This window comes from Manis javanica, chromosome 16 (genome assembly GCF_040802235.1).
Source record: "Manis javanica isolate MJ-LG chromosome 16, MJ_LKY, whole genome shotgun sequence".
NCBI lineage: Eukaryota > Metazoa > Chordata > Mammalia > Pholidota > Manidae > Manis > Manis javanica.
In genome coordinates, this window is record NC_133171.1 from 17,380,965 (window position 1) to 17,401,194 (window position 20,230).

The 20,230-nt window shown below is 39.9% G+C and overlaps 1 protein-coding gene and 1 long non-coding RNA gene across 5 annotated transcripts in view; one reads left to right on the plus strand and one right to left on the minus strand.

Moving 5' to 3' along the window:
* The window catches only part of CDKAL1 (CDKAL1 threonylcarbamoyladenosine tRNA methylthiotransferase), a 633,245-nt gene that overhangs the window by 374,659 nt on the left and 238,356 nt on the right, over positions 1-20,230 (minus strand). The window lies entirely within an intron of this gene.
* LOC140846762 (uncharacterized) lies at positions 428-12,317 on the plus strand. Its single transcript, XR_012126157.1, has 3 exons — positions 428-5,054; positions 5,725-5,749; positions 6,416-12,317. It is a non-coding gene; the product is annotated as an uncharacterized lncRNA (long non-coding RNA).

Genomic DNA, 20,230 nt, shown 5'->3' on the forward strand with positions numbered 1-20,230 from the left:
GTGTTAAATCACATGCCAATGTAGGCTTACCAACACATGAAATGTGACCAAACTGTTAACAGTGACTGTCTCTATGTGGCCGACCAGCTAATTTTTATCCTATTATTTGTACTTTTTCCCAATTTTCTAAACATTTTTTGGTAAACATGTTTACAGCTCAAATCAGAATAAAAGCCAGTAAAGATAACTCTAAAAATTAAGTGTGTAAACACTAAACTAATCAGGAAGCAAAGCATAAAGGCAAAAATCATGCAAAATTATAAAGGGCAAAGAACCAACTATCAAAACAAAATTTTTTTAAATTAAAATAAAAAGTATGCAATGTTAAAACTGCACAAACATATCTAAATGATTCTACTACTCTAGATGAAATGGATAATTTTCTAGAAAAATGCAACTTAGCAAATCTGATCCCAGAAAAGACAGGAAGACAAAACAATCCAATTACTATAGCAGAAATAGAGAATTTAAAGCACTCTTTCCTCTACTAAGCATTTAGGGACATTCAAGTGCTAAACAATTCTTAAAATAGAAAAACACAGAAACTGTTCAGTATTTTTCTTATTAAATATGACATGAAAATAATAAACATGACAATAATTCTGAAATCTGACAAAACCGAAAAAAGAGAAGTGCAACCATTCTCATAAATACTGATGCAAAACTGCTGAATAAAATACTGGCAAAAAGGCTTTTGCTTCTGGCCAAGAATGGGGTGACAGAAAATCATACATATTATGTGGTTTCTAGTATATATAAGAAAGTGAAATGTAGGACAACAATTGAACCAAGAGGGAACCAATACTGCTATAAATTTCATAAATTTTATCTATAGTGGTATAACTTGGAAGGCATTAGTAACTTAAATAAAAATAGTATAAACTATAGAGCAACCACTATGAAAATGGGACCAAAATAAAGGCAAAAGACAATAAAAAAATTCGCATTTCATGTAAAAGAAGGCAAGAGAAATGGAAACAAGAACCAAAAAATACATGGATGAATTGAAAATAGCAAAATGGAAGAATTATAACCAGTATGCCAATAACCACGTTAAATCTAAATGGCCTAAACACACCAATAAAAAGATGAGGTCAGACTTACCCTGATATAAACCCTAGACTTCAAAAAACTACAGACCAAAATCCTCATCAACACAGATTTAAAATCTTTTTGTAAAATTTTAGCAAACTGGAGCCAAAAATCAATAAAATAATGTATCATAACCATGCGGAATTTATACCAGTACAGCAAAGTTGGTTTAACGTTGAAAAGTCTGTCAGTGTCACTTGCCATATTAACAGACTAATAAAGAAGAAATATGCATATGATCACCCACATAAAAGCAGAAAAAAACATTTGACAAAACTGAATACCCACTGGTGGCAAAATATCTCAGCAAATTAGTAATAGAAGCAAACTTCCTCAACCACATAAAACCCACAATTAACATCATATTAACTGGTTAAAAACCAAAACTTTCCACTTGAGATTAGAAAGAATGCTAGCATTCTTATCCTTATGCTCCTATTAGGCTGGAGGTCCCAGCCAGTGCTATAAGTCAAGAAAAAGATGCAAAAGGCACAGAGATCATAAAGAAGGAAGTAAAACTGTCCTATTTGCAGACAACGTGATTATCTATGTATGAAATTCTAAAAAAACTACTAGATCTAATGAGTATGGCAAGATGGTAGGATACATATAAAAATCGATTATACTTATATATACTAGTAAAGAACATTTATAAATTGAAATTTTTTTAAATAATGTTTATAATAGCACCCACAAAAAAGAGACACTTAGGGACATTTTAACAAAAGATGTGCAAGACCTGTTACAAAAAACTACAAATCACTATTGACATTAAAGAAGATTTAATTAAATAGAGAAATATAACATGCTCATGGATTAGAAAACCCAAGTGTTATAAAGATGTCAATTCTCCCCAAAATTATGTATCAATTCAATACTTCTCTGAAATCATAAAATAGGTGGTGGTTTTTGGTAAAAACTGAGAAAATGAGTCTCAAAATTTATAGAAATGCAAATGATCTACAATAGCATAACTTATTTTTCAAAAGAAGAATGAAGTTGAAAGACTTAAACTATGTTGTTTCAATGAACACCAATCAACACGGTATAGTGTTGGTGCAAAGGAAGACAGAAGTCAGTGAAACGGAACAGCCCAGAAACAGATGCACACATACATTGCCAAGTGACGACAGACAAAGGTTCCAAGACAAGAGGAAAGCATTCTTTTCAACAAATGGTGCTGGAACAATTGTATATCCATGTGCAAAAGAATAAACCCTTACCCCATACAACAAGCAAAAAATTAACCAGAAATGGACAACAGACCTAAATATAAGAGCTAAAATTATAACTTCTAGGAAAAAAGAGAGAAATTGTTACAATCCTTGGATTGGACAAAGATTTCTTAAATAGAACACAAAAAGAACAAATTACATTTTAAAATATAATAACATAAACTTCATCAAAATTTAGAACTGCTGCTTTTCAAAAAACATGTTAAGAAAATCAGAGGACAAGTCATATAATGGGAGGAAAAATTTACGAAGTATGTATCTGATAAAGCACTTGTCTCAAACATAGATACTGAAATCTTTCACTAACTTTCAAGCCAAATGAGCCAATTAAAAAGGACAAAAGATTTGTACAAGTGCTTGACCTAAAAAGATCCATGCATGTTCAACATCACTACAAATCAAAACGACCTTGAGATGTACCAGCATACCCACATAAGGCTGACACTGACTATATCAAGTGTTGGCAACAGTGCAGAGCTACTGAACCTGTCATGAGTTGCTAGCGGGAATATAAATCGGTACAATCAGTACTGTCCGTTCTACTCCTACTTACTTACCCAAGAGGAAATGAAAGCATTTATCTATGGAAAGACTCATTAAATAATGTTCAAAGCAATTTAATTTGGAATCAGAAAGCAGAAATATCTCAGATATCCATTAACTAGTGAACAGATAAACAAATTTTGGTGTATTACTACCATGGAATACTACTCAGCAATAAAAAGAAATGAATGATCATATACATAATATAAATTAATCTGAAAATCTAGGCTGTTCTAAATGGAACATATTAAGATTTTATTTACATAGAATTCTAGAAAAAATCAAATTATAATGACAGAAAGCAGGTCAGTTGTCTGCTCAGTGAGACGGAGAAAGGAATGGATTATAAAGGAGCATGAGGACACTTTGGGGGTAAAATATTCAGTATTGTGACTTTGGAAATGGTCTCATGAGTGTACATATATGTCAGACTCTCCACTCAGTACCCTAGAAAGACTACTGACACCACGTCAGGAAAGGCCAAGGGCCAAGAGCCAACCTGAAAGAGCTTCCACCAGCCAATACGCGATGATTTAAAACACATCGTAAGTTTTGTTTTTTTAAAGAAAATCCATAAGTGTGTGATGATTCTTGGTTAAAAATTAAAAACAAAGCAAAACTTCAGTGGTTACTTTTGGAAAATACTGGGGAACCAACTCATTTTTTCAATACCTGTAACTAAAAAGGAAAGATCCAGGCATTCTTCCTGCCTTTTCTATGGGAACTATATACCAGGGTAACCAAGTAATTGTGAGAAAAATATTTTTAGTGGAATTCTGACTAAAAGGTGAAGAAGCAATATTGGGAGAAAAAAAATCTAACCATTTTGCAATTCTTTAGAAAATAATAGCTATAGGCAGAGGTAGCAATCTATAGCCCCCTGATCAAATCTGGACCATGCTGTTTATACAGGACCAGGGAGCTCACAATGGCACTTCTGTTTGTAAAGGGATGTAAAATGACGCAAAGAAAGCTATTTGAGAGAGATCTTATGTAACCCACAAAGACTAAAAGAGTTATCTAACTCTACAGAGTATGTTTTTATCTACCCTGATCTAGCCAACTGTCTAGCCTTTTTCTTAAACCATTAGGTAAGAAGCTGATGAAACTTCATAAAGTTTGGATTAAGTTAACACATGACATAATCCACATGCTATGGTCTGAACGTTCATTTGCCACCAGAATTTGTATGTTGACATCCTAACCCCCAAAGGAGATGATATCAGTAGGTGAGACATCTGGGAGGGGAACAGGTCCTAAGAGTGTAGCCCTCAAGCATGCAATCGGTACTCTCACAATTCGAATGCTCCAGAGAGATCCCCTGCCCTTCACACCATGTGTGGGCCCAGCAGGAAGGCCACAGGCATGAACCGTGAGGAAGGCCCTCAGCACTTCAGCGTTCATGCTGGAGCCTTGATCCTGGACCTCCGAGCCTCATGAGCTGTGAGCCATGAACTTCTGTTGTTTATCAAGTACCCAGTCTGTGGTGTTTTTTATAGCCACCCAAATGGGCTAAGACAGCATAAATTAACAAAGGTGACATAACTAGACATGGGCCTCCTGAGATGATGCAATAAGTAGCACTCACCACCTGCTATTAAATGTTTTTGCCAAAATTCTGAACTGTGAGCCTCTAGATCTAAATTTCAGGTTATAGCAGAAACTGGGGATGAAGAGACATATGAACAACACTCTGAGACTACAATCCACGGAATCCAAAATGTAACCCCAGAACAAATGAAATGGTCTCCTAGAATGAATCATAAAGAAAGAAAGAGAAAAACCAAGTATCAGGTGAAACACGCTGACGCGGCCACGTGAGGAAAGGGTCCCACCGGCCCGGGCAGGCGCAGGCTCCTCCGGGCCCCCCGCAGCGGCCTCTTCTCGCGCTCGGTTCCTCGGGAACGTCCGTCCGGACCATCTGCCGGATGGAGTTGCCCCAGGCTGGGGGGCTGTGAGGGGCACGCAGGCCTTGGGCCTCCTCAGCAGAGTGTGGGAGAGACGAGGGGAGAACCGAGGCTGCCCGGGGGCATCCCTGGGCCCTGGCTCTCGAACACGGCAGCCACGGGCTGAAGGAGCTGTGCGTGCGGGCAGGCAGGCCAGGCGTCCTGACATGAAGAGGAGGCTGGCCTGCTGGCCTCCTGCCCTCGCGCTGTCTGTGGGTCCGAGTAAAAGCAGCGGCAGGTCAGTCGCTTCAGCTGAGAGTGGACGGCCTACCTGGACACCAGGCTGGGGTGGTGGGGTCACAGTGGCCAGAGCAGTGTGCAGGGACCCTCGGATCCTGGCCCGAGAGAACCGACGGCCACGGCGGTGGGGGAGGAGGGCACAGAGGGAGGGGCACGGACAGGCGGCTGGGCAGTGGCCGGCAGAGGAATCCCACTGGTTTTATTTTAGGTGTGACAATGGTATTGGAGTGGGTTTCTGATTTTTGTCCTTTTCCTATTAAGAGAAGGAACAAGATCTTTTCATCAGAAGTATGTGACTGATGTCTTTACCAGTTAAACAGCACAATGTCTGGAACGGGCTTCAGAACAATCCGGTAGTAGGGATGTCCGTCCAGAAGTTCAAACCATCTTTAAACCAACTGGTTGCACCGCTGTTTTATATTTATCAGATCTTCTCATATTACACGACTACAGGAGGGAAGAATCGAGGCTGCCCGGGGCGTCCCTGGGCCTCGGCTCTCGAACTTCACTCCACATAATGTGGATTCCCAAGTAATTTCTATTCACAAGACATTAAAAGTAAAAACATCTTTCTTTAGGGAGTTATGTATCTTAAGAGAAAACATCAGTCAGGGATGAAATAAAATTGCACATGAGCCAAACCACCCCTGATTTTCTGTCCCTGACAGGTTCTCAAGAACTCAAGCAGCTCAGGTAGGTCTTCTCTCTTCCTTTCCAAAGTTATCTACTCTTAACTTGTTAACTCCTATTTTGGCAACTTTACTGAGCTCAGCTGAACAATTATTCGCTAAGTATTTGCTAGAAGGAGGCATTCTGATGAGAACAAGCAAGAACAACTCAGAAAGAAGCCTGTCGCCTCCTCAGGCCAGTGCTACATTCCCACCTAGTGCAGATACAAAATTACTCCTAATGCACCAAAGTATCAATACATGAAATGCTCTGCCCACAATTGGCTAACAAAGAGATATCCCTATTCAGCATGTTGGATTTCTAAATTGGGTTTCAGGAAAAGGCAAAAAAAAAACAAAAAACATTACTGATATGAAGTAAAACATCTTCATCCTATTATTTTAAGCTAAAAAAGGCATGCCTCCAAGTACTGACCAGTAACTTGAAATACACACTGTATTAGGGAAGGAGTGTGTGTGTAAGGAAGGAATGGCCCTGTGAGTAATAGCTGGGACCGGGTGCTCCAGTTCTAGCCGAATAGTCCTAATGAGGAAATACTGACCTTCCATGTCTGTTACAGTAAGTTGTTTTGGAAAGAGTCCTCAGGCAAAAAGATCACAGATTTGGTTATGCTTTCCACTGTAAACAAGTTTTTGCTTCCCTCTGATAAAAACACTGTGGTTTCTGCAGGCAACATTGACGGAGCCGAACACATGCATGCTTTTCACCTTCAGAAAAGCTCCTCTGGATTCCACTTTACATGTGGCAGCTGAGGACTGACACTGCACACCGCAAGGAAGAACTGCATGATGATGCCAAGAACAGAATGTAAAATATCTCCCTTAGTATAAAATTAAAGAACAATAGTTACTTAGCGATCAGAGTCTGTATTCTGGAACTCTATGAAACATTAGCCTTGTTTCATAATCGAATACACAGCAGAAAGACCCATTTGTTTTCTAAAGCAACACAGAATATTAAAAACTCTACCCCATGGTATCTATTACCATCTTATACTAATGAGAGCTTATCTCACCCCCGTTTCTCTCTGGAAACCTGGACCACAATTTTCAACTGGCTGCTGAAAATGTCCCACTGGTACCCCAAACAAAAGTCCAAACTTCAATCTCTCATCTTTGTCTCATCACCAAGCCTCCTCTCTCTTAACTCACTGCAAGCAGGGGCCACACGTCCATGCCAGAAACTGCGCACATCAACTCTCCCTGTCTCCACCACCCGCTTTCCACACTCAATCAAGTAACAGAAGTGTAGCAGGTCTTTTCTATAAAGGGCTCAGATAGTAACTATTTTTTCAGACCAAAAGGCAGAACCAAGGTTATTACGTAGGTACTTATGTAATAAAACACATTGCCATACACTTTTTGCCAACAAAACTCAAGATTTAATAACAGACCACAATTATTTTAATAATACAATTCTATTAATAAGAAGAACGGAACTCTTTCTTTGTGGGAGAATAGTACTCTAATTAATTTGGGGTCAAAGTAAATGTCCCCATCATCAAAATTTGCTACAAATGTTGACTTACTAATAATATTGATATGTGAAGGGACTTTACTTATTTCATATTTGAAAATGTCTTTTCACAGATAGGTGATAGCTACATACCAGCATGTGATTTTAATTGAGCATACTCATCACTTGGAAGGCATCTAGAGAATTCTGTTCTTGACATTCACCTTTTAAACACCATTACAAAGCAGAATACTCACTTCCAGTGAAAGTTAGAAGGACGTTCCTCACCGCACACTTAAATGGATTTTGAAATAAGGAAACTTCCTTTATGTTAGCATTTTTGAGATCCAAAAAATGCTGCTAGAACTACAGCTTGAGCTCAGAAAATTCGTATCCCACAAGTCTGGAGAGAAAAGGAGAGTCTGTTTCTTGGTTTAAGTTTTGAGAGCGTGTGAAATGTACAGAGCAGCCCGACATTACTTGTGGAGCAAACTTTTGTTGTTATCAAAATGACTTTTCTCCAATATGAGTTTTACATATAAATTCATTTCAACTTTACATTTTAGATTAACTTCATTAAGAAATATTATCAAATCCTTACTAAAGCCTAACTTCCAGAGCCACTTAGTGTCAGGAACAGTAGTTGAGAATGGTTCTTCTCATTAAGAAAAATTTCAATTCCTGACTTCAAAAAACTACAGTAAAGCTTTGCTACTGCTAAGTGACCAACTACTGTGTAGGAAGGCAAGTCAAGTCAAGGTATTTAGTTTTAGTTTCTGAAAAAAGTTTGCCAGTGACGCCACTGATTCAATGAAACATGACAGATACAAATATTTTCCTCAAAGTATCCGCTGGTAAATAATACAAAGAAAAACTACATGCTTTAAATACCCTACATTTTCCCAATATGTGTATTTGTCTAAGACTTTATCTGTTCTACACATTTCTTTACCGTAAGTTGTAACACATCTTGGCAGATACTACTTCAACTGGTATTGAATTAGTATTGTCTCAATTTCTTTGTAAATATTCTCACCTGTGATTGTTCCATGCAAGCTATCCAGGGGCCAATTCTTCTGTCACTTCAAATTAATCGACTCCTCTACTAAACAACTGAGCAGTACTAGAAACATCTCTTAACTAATCAAGGACCAAAACACCACTTGAAATCTCTCACTTTGTTTCTAACTACCTATCAATGCAGCTCTCCACGTCCTCGACTCTGTGAACAACCATTCTCACCTCCTGTCTAACAATCAAATTTATTTTCCCTGGACACATTTCTTCAACTACCACAAACAAACATGACTTAATCAAATCAGTATTGATAAGTGGTTTTTCTTACTTGACTAACAAAAGTGCCAATCAGAAAATTTATTTGGTTGTGACCTTTTTTCATTTTTGTAAAGAAATCCTGAGGTCAACAGAAACTTTATTTTAAACTACCCAGTTTTTCTGACTGCTGCTGTCCTGTGAGTTGGGAATACTGTGGTAGGCACCTGGCGTGGTAATGTCATGGCACATGTTATTCTTGGAGCAGGTGTCACCCCATAATAAACACAATGCTCTGCCATCTGATTTGATAACAAAATAATCCATATTCCATTGATCCTTAAAACTGAGACATTCAAAGTATACTTCTGGCCTCTTGTGTTTGGGAATGATGGGTATGCCCAGTAATAGATAAAAGCAGCAACTCACAACCACTCAAAACACTGTTTAATTATAACCGCCATGTGTAATGTGCTGAACAGCCACGCAATCACTGAGCTCCTGTTTCAGGAGAACCAAGTCCACCACACATTTGATGATTCCCTAGAAGGACTCATGCTACTCAGGAGAAGGTCCCACTCGCAGCCATAGTTTATTACAGCAGTCGGCAAGAGAAAAGGACCCAGCAGCTGAGGGGGGCCTGCACGTACCCCCCACGCTCTCCCTCGCAGGAGAAGCCATCCAGAAGGCGCTCTTCTCCGGGACTGAAATGCAGGAAGACATGTGTGCAATAGTTCAGCCTAAGAGAGCCTACTTCTTGAGACCCTAGCCCAGTGTTTTATTTTGGGCTGGTCTCAGAAGCACAGTGACAAGTCACGGCTATCAAAACTGCAGGCTTCTAGGAGGGAAGCGGGTGTTCAGTACCGCTGGGCAGGCAAAACAGTCTTACCAACTTAGATAAAACTCTAAAGCCAGGTTTGCGGATGCCAAAAAAGGGTCAGTCCCACTCTCTCTCTGCCCAAACCCCACCAGGCCCCTCTAAACACGGGAGCTCCACATCTCTCACACTAACCGTTCCCTACGCAGTGTGGGGCACTGTCCCACACACTCTCTGCCAGGATTGCTCACCTCCACCACTGGTGCACGAAATGCAGTCACAATGAAGGGAAAAAAAAAAAGAACCTATGGCCGTTGCCCAATAAAATGTAATCTATGGATATTGAAATTTGGATTTCATGTAACTTTCATGTGCCATAGAATATTGTTCTTCATATTAGTTTATTCCAAGCTATTTAAAAATGTAAATACCATTCTCGGGTCACAGACTGTACCAACAAGGGTAGCAGAGGCAGGCTGAAGTTTTCTGATCCCTCGAATAACCAACCGCCTGAGATCTTCATCCCAGTGCCGCTCGCCTGTCTCCTCCTCCTGTGCCTCCCTGAGTTCACACTAAGGACACTTCTTTTCTGGATTACTGCAGTTCACTCACAACCCCTTCTTTACTCATGACTGTATCCTTACACCTGGCACAGCGGCTAGCACGCGGTGAGCACTGAATATATTCTTACTCAATACTATATTGCAATTCCTAAATCTTCATAGGTTTTCTCTTTTCCTAAGCAGGACTGAAAAACTGAAATTCATTCATCTCCTAGCGCTCTCCTGCCTTTGAGGGAGAAGAGATCTACCATCCCAGGCACTTCCACTGGTGTTTGATCACACGTGCACTGAGAACTTGGTCTCCAAAGAGCCTTGCTTCTCATTCGGTTTCTCTCTTCTCCAGTAGCTCTTTCTCCTGAATATAAAATCATCTCCTACCTCCCTAATGGGAATATTTCAGGAAGTAGCTTTTTCTTTTCTATTTACGCGTTCATGGTACAGGATGTATAGGACATCGCATAGAGAACATGGGCAAGCCTTCAGTATTTTGTAAGATCTGGAATGTTGTCTTCTGAAGAAAAATTAACTCATTTCCACTTTTTAAGGGTTAACAGCCAATACTGCAGTGGTAAGGAAACACAACTTTAAAGAAACTATTATCTTATTAAGTATCTTGTGTAGCAGTAGCATGCTTAGAAGTCCATTCCACAGTGCAGAAAGACACCCCAGAACTGACTAAAGTGACCCATCACTTCCACGGGGTCAGGGGGAGGGAGGGAAGAAGGCAAGGAGACAGGTTTGAGCTTTTCTCATAACACAGCATATACAGAATACCTGCCAACACTTTCGCATAAATCAAGGGGATGACTACATTTGCATTATCAGTATTATGTAACACCAAGGCCATGGTTTTTCTGAGATGGGAGCTATACAAGTATACGTGTCTGTCAAAACTCAGCATGCATACTCTTTAAGGTGTATATATTCCATTGTTTCTTAATTCTACATAAAAAACTGTAAACATATTGACCACAATTAATGGCCTGTCTGATGAAGTTATTTAGAGAGAAGTGTTTGGATGTCTGCAATTTAATTTGAAATTTGCTGAAAAAATTGACTGATGGACGGGTGAATAAACATGTGGCATAAGGAGAGTAAAGTTATTGATAAAACCTTCACGGTGAGCACACAGGTATTCACTGTAAAACTCTTGCAATGTTGCTATTTGAAACTTTTCCTGATAAAATTTGGGAAGGATGTAACCAAGGCTGCTATGGTGCCCCCTGCGGATCCTCTTTGGGGGGCCCATAGCCCATTTTACAGGATGCGGAATACACTCGATTCACGCCTGCAGCAAAGATCTGGAAACACGGAGGTATCAGTCGGGCAGTGGCTCTGACAATTACCCCAGTGATGACCCACTCTGGTTTTCCAACTCCCTGTGAGTCTGAGCTGACTTGGTAGAGTCGATAGTACGCAGGATCCCTCCGTCCCTTAAGTGTCATGATAATATGTCCACAAACCAAAAGCCAAGCCCGCCACCAGATGTCACAGGGAACAAGTGGAGACGGTGACTGATGCTGGCTGAGGGAAGACTCAGTCTCCCCGTCCAGGAGATGGGGATGGGAGTGCACCCCTGAGGACCTTCTGTCGCACCCTTTGCATTACTACGTCTGATGGTAAAAATTAGCAGGAGACCGTAACGACCCTTTGTAGGTAAGCCCACCAGTGACCAGATTCCTCAGAAAGAAAGTATGGGAAATCGCAGGCTGGGAACTCCGGCCAGCCAAGAGAAGTAGGCACCAGGCAGGAAGAGGAAGGACATCGTGGACATCATCTCCTAGGCCAGAGGTTTTCCGCGTGGGTTCCTGAATCCCTACAGGTATATGTACGGATTTCCAGGATTCTGTGATTCTATCAAACTATACAGAAACATGTGTCCTTTTCCTTTTTCCCTAATGAAAGGGTCTACTACACCCACGAGATATTAAGTAAAACTGGTTAAAACTCCTGTCTGAAATGTACTCACAGACATAGATGTTACATAGTAAAGGATTTATGAGGAGGACTCTAGTAACTGCCTGTGGATGACCTTTGGGCTGAATTATCTCTAATGGTAATTTTCCACACTGTGTAAGATACCCTCACTTGCACACCATTCTCTTACTTACACCCCATGACAAGCACTCAGTGGGTTACGAATGGTTTCTGCGAAGAGGGCGAGTTCCTGTGAAGCTCAGCATCAGAACTATCAGCTATGTGGGCCCTAAGAGCCTCTCATGTGCCAAAACTGCCTAAGAGGCGTGGACACAAAAGCCCTGCGAGCACGTGTACACATACACCCACACAGCTCGGGAAAGGGAGGCAAATAAAGACAGATTCTGCAGCCTGTTACTAAGGAAAATGGAATGCAGCTGATATTATTCTTAGTTGTCTTCCCTGTTACCTCCCTTCTGATTTTTCTTTCCTTTATATTCTAAGGAAGATACTAGGGCAGTGGGTGAGAATAGGAAATTTTTTTAGGGAAGAAAAAAGAATGATATAATTAAAACATACTTAAATTCCTATTAAGCGTCAAAAGAATTAAGGAAGCTGGGCCCGACAGTTTGAGAAGTGTTTCATATATAGGAAACATCACTGCAATAATGAACATACACATCACCCCCAAAAGATTCTTTGCGGGCCTGGGTAACCCCTCCCAGACCCACTTGCCTGAGGTAGCCTTTGATCTGCTTTCTCTAACTACAGATTCACTTACATTTTCTGCAATTTTATTTGGATGGTATAATGTAACATATAATGGTTTTGCCTGGGTCATCTTGCTCTTCATAATTTTTTGAGTTCCATCCATGCTTTTGTGTGTATCAAAAGCTAATTCCTTTGCTTTGCCAGGAAGCATTCTTCTGCACGCCTGTGTCAGTCTGCCCTTTCATCTGGTGACGGACGTTGGATTTATCCCACTTTTGCATCATTAAAAAGCTTCTATGATCATTAAAAGAAAAAAAGGGGCAACCGCAGCTGGTATGTATACGCTGGTCCAACAGCATGACAGGGCTTAATGCTCCGAGATGCTGTGGGGAATCCACACTGTTGATTTTCCATTTTAGATACTTTCACAGCCCCTGCAAAAGGGGGATTTGCAATTCTTCTAAATATATGGTCAAGATGATTAAGTGGTGAACGTGAGGACCTGATTAGGATTTTACAATAACTATTCAGAAAGTAAAACATTAAATTTAAACAAATCATTATGAGAGTCAAGGTAGGCATATGAGGTCAGACTTCTGCAGCTATTATAGGCATATGTTCTAAAGCAATGATTATCTCTTTATGCAAAAAGTAGCAAGAAAAACTGCAAGGCTGGTGTGCACACATGCATAAAGATAAGGACAGAATATATACATGCATCAGCTTAATTACAAGCCAAACCCTTTCTTCTGCGATGGCAATATTTTTGTCACAACCAGATTCCACCGTTGCGCATTCCCACAGCCAACCACTGACTACTTCTAGAAGTCGTCTTCTGATCGACAAAAGGCAACTGGCAGAATCACCAAAATGAAAAGGAGTCTTCTTAATGGGAAGTGACACCAGGTAATTAAAAGTTTTATTTAATAAAGAAAATCATGACATAATCCTGCCAGTTCCAGTCTCCTGTCTTGATTCTCCGCGTCCGTCCTAGGATGGGAGCTGCAGTGCCCCTAAGTCCTAACGATGCTGAGAAACCTTCCCTGGGCTTACGTGACATCTGAATAGCCACCTTGGCATAATGTCTGCTCAAGCCTTCTGCCTGCTTTTGTTTTAGGTTTGCTTGTTTTCACATTGAGTTTTTGAGAGTTCTTTATATATTATGGATACAAGTTCTTTGCTTGGGTATATCAAGATTTTCTCTGTCTGTAGTTTGCTTTTTATTCTCTTAATAGTATCATTCACAGACAAAAAAATATTCACTCTGATGAAGCCCCCTTTTCTCCTTCACAGACAGGCTTTGGGCATCATGCCTACAAACTCCTTGACCAACCACAGATCAAAAAAATGTCCTATGTCTTCTCCTAGAATTTTTATGATTTAAAATTTTATATTTGAATCTTTGACCCTTTTGGGTTAAATTTCATATATATGTGAGGTTTAGCTAAAAATATTTTTCATTTTCTGTGTCATTACCCAGTGGTTCTAGCACAATTTGACAGTGACACCACTTTCTCCCTCGAACAGAGTTGGCCCCTGAATGAAAACATACCAGCAGCACTTGGAAACTGAGTCACAATAACTTTTTGTTGAGAGCTTCCAATATGCCAATCACCATGAGGCACTGGGGACAGAAACAAGCATAGAGGAATAAAAGGAAGGCAAGGGGCAGAACCAGAAATATAGATACAAAGGCAAATCACGAGTGAACACCAGAGGAACAGGAGGCGACCAGGAGGGTGGGGCCCCTGTGAGGATTCTCGCGCCCCAGAAGAGAAGTCCTAAGTCCCAGCAGCCTCTTCACCCAAGTCACTCAGTATAAAGATAATGTACTATTTCCCATTGTTTATCCACCAAACAATGTGCAAAGACATACCATTTTCTGGTATTTTGATCTATATATATATACTCGAATACAAGCTAACATAAAACACCATTTCTATGATGTCTCACAGACCACAAAAGCTTCCCGCCCTCAGCGAGCGGCAAAACCCCGAAGGGGTGGGGGACCCCCGGCCAGAGCGGCCTCCTCCTGTTACGGCCCAAATTCTCTACAAGCACAACATGCAGGCCAGCTAACTCTGGGCGATTAGGCCCAGTGGCCCTCGGCTTCATCGTCTACAAAGATTTTCAATCTCTAAAATCCTCTCCAGCTCTACCAGTCTCTAAGTATCTGAATCTTACAAAAGGATTTTTAATTACCCAAGAATAGATCTGTGTTAAGAAGGTGTGTGGGCAGCTGGTATTTGGCCATCAGGCTACAAATAATAAAAAAACTTATTAAATAGTTTGCAAAGTCTATTCCTAATTAAGAGGTTTTTTCCATCCCTTATAAACAAGGCCTCAGATCATTCTCCTAAGTTGGCAAAAGATCTTATGCTGTATAACCCACTAATAAATAGCTTAAATCAAACTGCTGCTCACTATGCAAACTGCCAGGTTACCCTACTGCTCACCCAAATATTTGACAAGGAAATCGTACAAATGACAAATCCATGTATTTACAGTAGGTATATTTAAATGCAACTATTTCTTTCTCATTTACTGCACCAAAATAAGAAAGCTTTCAATAAAACATTGTAATTTATGTAAAAGTTGAAGATATGGGTTCCAGAATATCTTTCTTTCTCTCTTTACTTCCCTCCTTTTTTTGTCTTTTTCTTTCTTCCTTCCCTCTCTTCCTTTCCTTTCTTTCTTTCACTGACTCAAACAAATGAATAGTTCAGTAATTTGATTACCACAAACACCTATGCTGTTTTAGGAAGAATAAACATTATACATTGTTTAAAAAAATAAAGAGAGCAGAGTCTAATCAATAAGGGCAATAACAGCAATCCCTTATATAGCAATCACTATTTGCCAGATGATATGCTAAGCTATATGCAGATCTACTTAATCCTCATAATAAGCCCGTGAAACAAACATTATCACGAATCTCATTTTAGCGATGAGAAAATTGATGCACAGAAGCTTGCCCAGAATCACACAGTAAGTGTGGAAGTCAGGATTTGGACCCAAGAAGTTTGGCTCCAGAATTATGCTCTTAACACTACGTCGACTGGCCTCTTACATGCAATAAATGAGGCTGCAAATTTTAGCTACATTTATAATAAGATGGCAGTTCTGGGCACATTATTTAATCTCTAAAACCTCAGTTACCACAAAATGCGAATCATAATGAAAATGCTACAGCAGAATAAAATATGTATCCTCTTAATTGTTAGCACTATAAATGACAATGTTTTGGAAAGCACTTTAGGTTTATATTCCAAGACCCATTCTTAATCTTGACATAGTAACTCCAATTCTGTTAATTCATCCTTATGAAATATATTTGAAACATATTTTTAATATGTAGTATATGTTAGACATGCCAACATTAATTGCAGCTCAGACCATCACAACAGAAAGAAATTAAAAGACAAATGTAAATTTATGAAGTACTGTACCTGGAAAGAATGGATAATATAGTCTAAATCAAAGAAGTTATTGTTTGGCTTTTGCCAATATATCTCAACTAAGGAAAAAAGCTCTTCCAGCGTCCAGTCTTCAAACAAAAAAGAAACTAAAAACTCTATGTCAGATGTAGAGAACAAAATAGCTCTTCAGTGGTACAGAATTCAAAACTCTTCCAGGATTCAGATTATCCAAAAGGTCATGGCACCTCATGAGAAGAGAGGAGACCCAGAACATGGGAGAAGGGGAGGGAACCAAGCAATAATTCAAAGAAGATGAAGAGGTCGGAGACCAGGGACACCAGAAACTACAGACACGGCAGGATCAGTGAACGGAGCTGCCTATGAGCCACTAAGACAGCAGCGACGCAGCGCCGGGGTGAAGAAAGGAGACGGGAAGGCAGGCGGGCCGCAGTGCTGGTGCTTCCGACGAGCATTTGTGGGGTGTACGGGAAAACGATTCTATATGTGAGTCCTGATTACAGCTGAATTCTGAGTTAGGGTATGCAAATATAAGCTGATCAAATTAAAAATAAAAACAAGAACAAACCATGAAACATTCACATTAGTCTTTCCTCCCTCCCTCACCTTTAAAAATCTATGGAGTATTAATGTGTGCCAGTTATATTCCAAATGCATTTGGACAACAAAGCTTTAATAAAATTAAGAAATTATTTGATATCCGTGTAAAAAGGAAGACATGGAAGTGTGAGCCCAGGGAGTTACATGGAAGCCCGGCGTCACGCCAATCACACATGACCACCGCCCGGTGTCACTCAGCATCACCAAGATTTGCTTCCAGCAGCACAGAACCTCAAGCCCCTTCTATCCTCATGGGCACTTGGCACAGAAGGGCATTTCTTTTTCGAGAATGTCTTTAACGCATCAACATCAGCGTTGCTATTGACACCTTGTCTTTATTTTTATTGCTTTGCTTCTTACTTGCATGTAATTGAGAATTGAGGCAGGAAAATGAAAACTAAACCTAATAATAGAAATAATAATAAATCAAATATCCAAAAGGGGTGAAGTCTTTGGAGTTGTGGAAGTGAAATCAAGAGGTGTTTAGTTCAGCAGAGCATGCAGAGAACCAACACCCAGAGGCCCCGGGCCGCCTGACTGCCGGAGCGGGAACATCTCACACGGCGACAGATTCTCAACAGTGACCAGCTATGAAAGGAGGTCCCACCAGCTACCAAGTTACACATGTTCTGCCATCGCTGTTCAAGCCCACGCCGGCCACCGCGTATTACACAGGTCCTCGTTCAGGCGTGCTCTCTGTATGGGGTCATCTCTGGGTACACAACTCTTACTCTCACACACATGAAAAGAACTGACGACTGTTACATTCCATGAAAACTGAAACAGGATTTTTACCAGTTAACTAAGATACACTAGACTCTGAGACTGGCACGGCAGTGGTAAAATAGCTAAGGGTTCTTTCTTTTATTCCACTTAGTGGAGTACTGATCCGTATAGATATTCTGCAAATGTTTGCTGAGTGAGTGAATGAGTTGGGAACAACAAAGGGACACCAGTTAATAAAGCAGACCTTCAGTCTTGATGAGGAATATCTTCCAGTCACAAGGGGCTACTGGTCCTAAATAAATAAATTCATCCTTGTACACCTTATTCTCTCAATTCACACAGACCCATGGGGGGAAAGAACAGCAGAGATGGAGAAAAGGAAGCGGCAAGGAAGAGAACAGACTGAAAATCCAGTTTTATAGACAGTTCATGTCATCCTGAAGAGCAGTGACTGAACAATACATAAAAGGTACTTCACAAGGTAGAAAGATCTTCCTAAACCCCTGGTATCTCTCACAATTAATACATTGTAATAAAATAAAAACGATCATAGGAATATACATTACAAATCACAAAGCTACATACATGCTTTAAAAACAGAAACCAGGAGTTTTTGAACATGACCTTTCTTTAAACTCAGTTTCCTTAGTGGATTTGCAGGGAAGTAGACATTCCTCAGAGACTACTTCATCAGATAAAGTAAATGAGGTCTTAACTACATGCACAATTGCCTTTTTAAAAAGCCAAACAAAATATTCTGCTTTGTCAAGGATAGAAAAACGAAACAACTGTGCTACCACGCTGAGATGTAGCAAAATAAAAGCAAAGTGGTTTCAAAAATAAATAGGAGATTCATATTATTTTTGTAATGAAAAAAATGACAGGCCTTTATCCACCATCACATGTGTATCCAATTATAGTAAATTAAAGCTGGGCTATACAAGTTTGGGGTTTCTTCCCCTTCCTGATAGGGCTGGAGAACAAGCTTTCTTGAACCAACAGGAAAAGTGACAGATGGCAGCTCTTTGAACACATCCAGTCGCCCCCCACCCCCCGTGCCCTTCCGCTGCAGCTTGTTTTCATGCCCCCCTAACTCAAGTCCTAGTTTAAGACTAGCAAGGACAGGAAGGTACTATAGTACCAACATCTGTATGATTAAGCACCCCCACCCTGGGACATGATGGTAAGAAATTCAAATTCAATTCCCCAGATAAACTCCACGCATCTGAAGAGGCCTCTGACAGTGCAGGCTAAGTACCCAGCACAAGGTCTCCTGGCCCATCTCCACTGACAGGCCAGGTTTTGGATTCTCTTTGTAAAAATCTGGCGTCCATATTATCTTTCTCAGGTTTAGTAAGACTGTCCTCTAGATTAGACTCAAACTTTAGCTCAAATTTGCTTTCCTTTCAACTAAACAACTACAGTTTCAATGCAAGGATAGAAAGTAAGGCTAGAGACCACTGACCTGTGGTTTCTTGGGAAAAGAACTGGTTAGATGGTGTGGTTCAGGTCACAACTCTGCCACTTGCTGCTCCCTGTCTTAAGCAAATGCAGTCCAATGAAGCCTCAGGTTTGTCTTCTACACCGTTGTGACAGTAATAACCTTAATTACATTAAACAGATACAGGTGCTAGACATGTGTTCAGTACTATAAACAGATGATCTCTTTTAATTTTCATAACACTATTATTATCCCCATGTTAAAAGATGAGAAAATTGAGACCTAGAGAAGGGCTGATTAACTGACATAATGTCACACAGCGAATGAGGAAGTGAGTACCCCAGGAAGTGTGAACCCCAGCAATCGCAAGCAGCCTCTTCCTGTCTTTCCTCCTCCCATTCCCTTATTCGGGACACCTCTGCACTCATCATTCTCTGTATAAGGATGGCCTTTCACAGTTCAATGCCACTATGCACAGGGGGCAGGGGACCGCCTACTTAAACTGCCACCGAAGTCACCTACTAGATAAACTTTGAGTCAGAGCCTCCATGGCCGCGTTTTGCGGAAGCCCTCTCTAACTCACCCCACAGTCCATCCCGGCCCTAAAACAACTCTGTTCACTCTCATACTACTATCCCCACAACGGGACAATTTAACTGTTTTATGCTTGTTTCACTCTCTGGCCTGTGGGATTCTCAAGGCCAAACACCAAAAAAAACCTCCACATGTAACAAATGTTCTACCACATTTGTTGAATAAATGAATGTCCAGATTCAGAGCTCTTTCTTAAGAGCAAACACAACAGACTTTACACATAAAATAACAAACTTTCCAATCAGTAACTATAATTAATGTATATCCCCACCATACAATCCACGAACTAACCTAAAGAAAGTGTTGACCATTCTACTCTTCAATCTGAGGTTCTTTAATACTGTGCCTAAATTTGAGCATCTTTAAATTTTTGGTTTTTTATGCAAATTCAGTTATTCACTCTTCCTCAAACTAATTCTGTTAACCAGGAAAGTGGTAAGCAAGATACACTTTTTAGTTAGAGCAATGGCATCTTAAACATGCTAGATTTTGAAATCATTTTTTCCAACCAGCCATTTCTTTATATATATTCACTAAGAAAGTTATATGTTCACTTCAAACTTTAAATAAAATGATTATATAAAGAGGAAATTACAAAATGTAAGATTAAATCCCCATGTTAATACTGTCTAAAATTTTTCACTGGGCTATTTACTTAAAGAGACTTATTAACCAGCATTTGAAAGTTCTGATGGTCATTACTCACAGGTATGAGCCAATAGTGCCACCCACTGTTCTTATGAACAATCTTGCCCAAATAGTTTTATTTGCACTAAAAATAAGATTTCTTTAACATTTCATTTGTATAATATATTTAAGTGAAAATATTATAAGTGAAGATATTTGGAGGTTTCATTTAAATTATCAAAAAAGCAGAAAATTTCAGGACTGGTTTTTGGATAAAAGCAAAAATGTAACAAGCTCAAAATTGCCATAAATACTTTGATTTCA